This window comes from Vespa crabro, chromosome 16 (assembly GCF_910589235.1).
Source record: "Vespa crabro chromosome 16, iyVesCrab1.2, whole genome shotgun sequence".
NCBI lineage: Eukaryota > Metazoa > Arthropoda > Insecta > Hymenoptera > Vespidae > Vespa > Vespa crabro.
In genome coordinates this window covers 2,948,779-2,956,278 of record NC_060970.1, presented here as the reverse complement: position 1 = coordinate 2,956,278, position 7,500 = coordinate 2,948,779, and the positions used below count along the sequence as shown (strand labels likewise).

Genomic DNA, 7,500 nt, shown 5'->3' with positions numbered 1-7,500 from the left:
TTAGAATATTTATTTTTGTTACTTTAATTCTTTTAATTCGTTTAAAAATTATTAATCATTCAGATTTTATTAATCTTTAATTTAAAAAAAAATTTCGGTCTTCTTTTTCTTTTCTTTTCTTTTCTTTTCTTTTCTTTTCTTTTCTTTTCTTTTCTTTTCTTTTCTTTTCTTTTCTTTTTCTCAAAAGACATTGTTTTTACCAATTCATTAATATTTTTGTCTTCTTAATAAAATTAATTCATTTAATAATTTATAATATCAATAATTTCGTTAATTCCGTTTAATATTATCTTCATTAATTCTATTGGATTTACTTTTTAAATTAATTCCCATCCTCCCCCTCCCTCCCCACCCGCCGTTTGCTTTTCCGTTCTTTTCCGAAACTTACTTTCTAATCTTAATTTTCCATCCGTTAAATTTCCCTTCTGTACGATATTCTTAAAACGTTACAAATTACGTTCAGTTAAGTTTATTTTAATTTTTCAAATACAAATTACCTTCTGGAAAAAGAGAGAAGTAAAGAAAGAGAGAGAGAGAGAGAGAGAGAGAGAGAGAGAGAGAGAGAAAGGAAATAAACGTCATTATACAAATAACCTGGCAGGTAATTCAGTAAAGATTTATCTTAATTTCTAAATCCACGAATTATCTCTATAAAAAAAGAAAGAAAAAAAAAAAAAGTAGATCTTATCACCACGATGACCGGACATAGACACGCACACGCGTATACACACACGCGCGCGCGCGAATTTCATTAAAAAGTCTAGATTATTATCGAACAATCACGATAAAGCATGAAACCATTTACCAATTGCAAATACACAAATAAAAAAAAAAAATAAAAAAAAAAGAAAAAAGAACTCTCACACATGTCGGAAAGAGGAAAAAAGAATAAAAAAAAAAAAAAAAAAAGAAAAAAAAAAATATCGTCAATTGTGCCTTATCGCGATTATCTCATAAAAATTGAAAAATATTTATTTTAGGAACAAATTTCTTTTTTTATTTATTTATTTTATTTTATTTTATTTTTCTTTTTCTTTTTCTTTTTCTTCTTCTTAAATAAATACACAAGTAAAATTAATTTTATTGAGGTATACAAAATTGTTTGGAAATAAACAAATTAAATCTCTCCTACCCCGCCCCTGCCCCCACCCCCGCACTTCCGCCGCCGCCCTCCCACCTCCTCTCACCGTGTAATATTAAAATTATCAATAATACAATGTTCTTGAATTAAGATCCTTTTTATATCGCTGCAAATTATTTCATAAAATCTACGAAACACACAATGTGTGGGTGCATGTGCATGTGCTTGTGTGTGGACACGCACCCACATACATTCATACGCACAAACGTACACATTTATCTGTCCTCCTTTTATTCACGTATATACTTTACGACAATATACATAAAGCGATATAAATTTCAACAAAAACAAAATAAAAAATGAAAAAGAAAATAGAAAAAGGAAAACCGAAAAAAAAAACAGACCAAACGCTAAAACATATACCTATGCACGCACTATACACACACACACACACACATATACTACACATTATATATACACACACACACATACACACACATACATATATCTATGTACGAATATATAGTGATCGTCCTCCTAGACGATTTTACGCATACATAAACATCAAGCAGCAACCCTTTTTTGAGGCTGGAATCGATCCCACATTTAAATATTCGTCCTCGTCGTTCGCGAAGTGTATAGCGACGGGAAATGTTGGAAGGGGATGATGATGGTGATGGTGGTGGTAGTGGTGGTGGTGAAGAGTGGGGTGGGGGCGGAGGGGTGAAATGGGGCTATGTATAGAGAGGGGGTGGGTAGGTGTATGTGCGGGGATACGGCGATGGCCTTTTTAGATTTATTTTACGTACGCCACTGTTAACGCACTCACGATGAATATCTCGTACGAACGGAATAGAAATTGGATGACAACGAATTTCGTTGCATCGCCATTCCAACGAAACTCTTTCCGTTGCGATACGTACCAGTAATACCCGTTTTATGTACGGACATTCGAGATCATTTCTATTACGTCTACATAGGGTGTGTCATTTCAAACTGAACCGTCCATATATATATATATATATATATATATATATATATATATATATATATATATATATATGTATGTATATAGATACCATATTACGATATTCGCTACTTCGATTCCATTATACTTTTCTTTTCGTGAGAGAAGAAGAGAAAAAAAAAAATAATAAAAGGAAGAAAGAAAAAATAATATCGGTATTATATCAATGTATATGTGTATGTGTATGTGTAAATGTAGACGTGGATGCGAATGTGCGTTGCAATTTAAGCTTCATATTTTAGTTTACAAAAAGAAAAAAAAAAAAAAAAAAAAAAAAAACGAAATATGGAGAGAATAATTAGGTTAGTCGATAATACCAAAAATATTTTCATCGAATATTTCTAACGATAAATTTTTCATCGATTTTATCTGCTCCATTACTCAAATTATTTAGATAATTTCTCTATCGAATAAAAAATTCTAGATTAGTTCCTTTACGTTTTATTATTTTCGATTATACATGTCGACAAAGTTGAGATTATAAATCGCTATATCGATGTAATAGCAATGAAATCGTTGTAATAAATCGAAATCGAGGAAAAAAGTAATTAATGGTTGAGATCTATAGTGGGAACAGATTGTGGTTTATACTGTTTCTGAAATTTCCTTTCTTCTTCGATTTTATACGATTTTTATGTTTGAATTAATTATTTGATTTAAAAAAGAAAAAAAAAAGGAAAAAAAAAAAGAAAAAGAAAGAAAAATTTATCCTAATAAGCATAAACTTTTAATCGTTCTTCCTCTTTTCGTATAGTTGGAAACAATTTAGAAGAAAAAATATTAATTAAATAAATTAGAAAATGTTCGTTCGATTAAATCAAAATTTATTAATTTATCCAATTGCGTGAGCTTCTGAAGTTGTGCATATGTATAAAATATCTTGACTTTATTTATAATCAGACTTCATTTATATATAATTATTTGTAATTAATCAAATCATGGCATTTCAGTCATATTGATTGTAATATAATTCTAATTTAGGTATATACATACATACATACATATATATATATATATATATATATATATATATATATATATATTATATTTACACATACATACATACATAAATAAATGAATCATTTTTATTTGAATTCAATCGACACAGTATACAATAAAAAATTAATCTCTTATTAAGTCTAAGAAACAATTAATGCATTTACAATTAGAATAACTTTTTATCCATAAGCCATATTTTATCTGATTTTGAAAAGAAAAAAGAAAAGAAAAGAAAAAAAAAAGAAAAAAGAAAGAAAGAAACAAGAAATCATTATTTATTTATTTACAAAATAAATTATTATCCATATACATACCTACATATGTACATACATACGTTCATACATACATATATACACATACATATATACTTCGCATCCAATTATCACTAGAAACGTACCGAAATAATTTATTTGATTTATTGAATAAACACGATTGATTCCATATATACATATATATAATATATATATATATATAGTACTATCATCTATATACATAAGCAAATAATATTAATATCAATCAATAAACAACTACAGAGACTAAAGGCGTTAACACGAGTAATACCAGCTTTTGTTCGTCGAATTTCTATGCTTTATCCATTCGACTTCCCCACGTGCTATCATTTCCACCGCAATCCACCCACCACCCTAACCCCTTGAACCCCCCCTCCCAATCCCACCCCATCCCAATCCCCATACTCTCCTATCTTCTAAACCAACCTCGTTCATTGAATCGAGAAGACATCCATCCTCCCGAACAGTTAGCATCGAATTCCACTGAACGATTCTACCCGATTTTCGATGGCCGACGAAGGATTCGAGAAATATCGAAAGGCCAGAAGGTGAACAACCATTTCGATATAGTCAAGCTATCCGATTCACGAGATTGAGATCGAATATCATCCACCATTGAGACGAGTGTAGGAAGAGGAAAAGCAAGAGGAGGAGGAGGAGGAGGAGGAGGATGTGGAGGAGGAGGTGGAGGTGATGGAGGGGTGAAAGGGGGTGAAGGAGGTGGTAAAGGTAAAGGTGGAGTTATAAGGATAGGGACAAAGCTAGAGCGGGGAGGTTAGAGACAGGTTGGTGTCTCGTTTTATTCGTCGATCGTCTTTCCCTCTTTGAATATAATAGTCCTTCGAGATTTCATCGAATCCTACGGGAATCCTTTCTATTTGTCTTCCCTATGCGAACTCGCATAACTCTTCTCAAGTGTCATACCCCTCGATCTTATTGTCTTTTCCTTTATTTATTTATATTAAATATTTATATACTTAATATGTACTTATACGTATATTATATTTTGTTATATTAATATATTTGGATTTAATGATATGTACAGATATATTTATTTTATCATCGAGGAATTCTAACGTGAGTAGAGAAAAGAAAAGAAAAGAAAAGAAAAGAAAAGAAATGGAAGAAATATTTATTTCTTTATTCATATATACGATATCAAATTTGTAGACAATATTTGTGTATTTATATAATAGGATGATAATGGTAACAAACAAGGAGAGAGATAGAGAGAGAGGAAAAGAGAGAGATAGAGTTGTTGTTCTATAATATATACATAAAAATATAAGTAGAAATTGTATGATATATTTTGATCATTTTAATGGCTAAATTTATAAAGAAAAGTATTCATTTGTAAATCCATTTTAAACGTTAAGAGAAAGAGAGATAGATGGAAATAATAACGCGTAATATCGATAAGGATTATTTATACAGGATGTACTTAGTATTGATTGTACGACGATCGAGAAGAAAATGGATTTTTTTATAATTTATTATACGTGAAAAAAATAATATATTGAAAATATAATATAAATGTTTATAAGAGAGAAAAAAAAAATGTTCATTTGTAGGTTCATTCTAAAAAATAGTGAAAGATAGAGAACGATAATAACGATAAGAATATTGATGACATTAAATGTGATATTAATGATATTTGAATACGATATTAGCTGTATATATGCTGTATATGTATTAATCATGTATATACGTACATACACGGTTAAGTGCATATGTATTTAGAGGATAATTCAAAGTTAAAAAAAAAAAAAAAAAAAAAAAAAAAAAGAACGAGAAAAAGTAATGAAATGAAAAAAAAAAAAATACGCTCTATATTTTCGACTTTTTTTTTTTTTATACCCTTCTCGATTGTACCATCAATATTGGGATACTCCATATCTATATATATATATTTTTTTTTTTTTCTATTTCTGTCGTTCTTATAGATAGAAAAAGGGATGACTGGCGCCATTAAAAATATTTTTCAAAGGTCTTTTGATCCTTTTCTTCAACCACGACAAAATGCTTTTCAAATGCATTCGAAAGATTTTTCTATTGGTATATCAAAATTATTTTCAATCTGGCAGGAAAAAAAAAAAAAAAAAAGAAAATGGAAAGACATATTTAGAGTATATCTGACGTAATGATAACAATGTCGAGCATAATTTATTTTTCTTTTTTTTTTTGGTTTTTCTTTTCTTCTTTTTTTTTTTTTTTTTTTTTTTACAAGAACATATCTTCATTTTTTTTTCGAAATCCAATCAAGATCGTTATTATAAATCGTTGATTGTCTTATAGTAAAATGTAAAAAATATATTTTATATATTTATATTTATTTTTTCTTTTTTTTTTTTTTTTTTTTTTTTTTTTATTGGTATTAATATAAGCAATGAAAATGAAAATTTTATTAAAAAGAGATAAAGTAAATTTCATCTATTGTACCTTTTGTATCGGCAGGTTAAATTAAATGTAATATTTAAATAAAAATATTTCTCGAATTTAAAAGATTTAATTAAAAGTTTTACTTAATGTAGAAATATTGTTAATAATTTTTGATTGGGAGTGAAATGTTTAACGATTTTAATACATATATCTAGTTTCTTTTAGAATTGAATATAATTTAGCTTTATAAATTATAGTGTTAAAATTAATTCAAAATAAGAAAAGAAAAAAGAAAAAAGAAAAAAAGAAAAATACAAATATAAATTTATAAAGTAAATATTTTTAGGATCAAATGAGAATATTTAAATAATTAAAGTTTTACTATAAATTATAAATATTCATAAAATTGGAATTTTTGTTTTCGAATGTTTTATTTATTTTTTTTTCTTTTTTTATTTTTTTTTTTTTTTTTTTTTTGTAAAGACATCTTACTTCATCTTTCAAAATCCAATCAGAATCGTTATTATAAATCGTTAATTATTTTATAATGAAGTATAAAAAATATATTTTATATATTTATATATTATTATTGCATTTAGATTTTATAATATAATAGAAGAAAAAGGAAAAAAGAATAATTGATCGTCGTTCATTTAGATATAAAATATTCAATTAATATTAGGTGATTTTAAAAGAGAGCTATGAAAAAAAGAAATAATAATGGAAAGAAGAGAAATAAGAAAAAGAAAAAAAGAAAAAAAAAGAAAAGAAAAAAGGAGAAAAAAAAAGGAAGTATCAGGAAGTCAGTCGATGGTTCAAATTTGTTCGGTAAACGATCGTTTACTTTTTTTTTTTCTTTTCTTTTTTTTTTTTTTTTTTTTTTTTTTATTTTCTCGTGCCACTTCGTGGCAAAAGCCATCGACGAACATTTGAAACGTTGACGCTTCGTAGCTCCATCACGATAGATAGGATAGGATCAGCCGAAAGCGAAGTGGAGGAGGAGGAGGAGGAGGAGGAGGAGGAGGAGATGGTGGAGGTTGTGGTGGTGGAGGGAATACTATTTGCAAAGCGGATCCATTAAGAGCCCCCATAGCCTCCTACAACACTGGCCGAACACGAAAGCCAAACGAAACGTAGCACATTCGATGGGTAAAGAGACGTATCTATCTGAAATCTAATTATCTGTTAGTTTTAACTATCCCGTTCATGTTACGATGATACTACATTATTAGATCCCACCCTCTCCCCCTCCACACGATTCCACCTTACAACCCTCGGCCCTTCACCTCATGTGATACCGTTTAATTCGATTACGAACACGCAAAGTTTGATTCTGAAGTCTAATTCCGATTCATCCGATGTCTCGATTTTGATATTAATGGGTTACATGATTTTTTTTTTTTTTTTTTTTTTTTTTTTTTATTTATTTATTTCTTTTTGTTTTTTTGTTTTTTTTTTTTCTTATCGTTATTATTAAAAGAAATAAAAATCGTTCATTTTCAAATCAATTCGTTATATTTTCAATTATTTATTTGAGCTAATTTAATAAATAATTGATTAACTGATAATATTATCGTTTCGAAAAATTTGTATCACATTTGATTACGAATAAAATTTCATATCATTTGTTATTTGTTCGAATCATTATAAATATAATACTTATATATTATTTATTATTCAATAATGTTGCAATGGATAAATGTTTGGATTATATTACGATTCGA

General features: G+C 27.9%; 1 protein-coding gene across 4 annotated transcripts in view; it reads left to right on the top strand.

The window, feature by feature from the left end:
* Positions 1 to 7,500, top strand: part of LOC124429773 (lachesin-like) — a 126,001-nt gene that overhangs the window by 87,425 nt on the left and 31,076 nt on the right. The window lies entirely within an intron of this gene.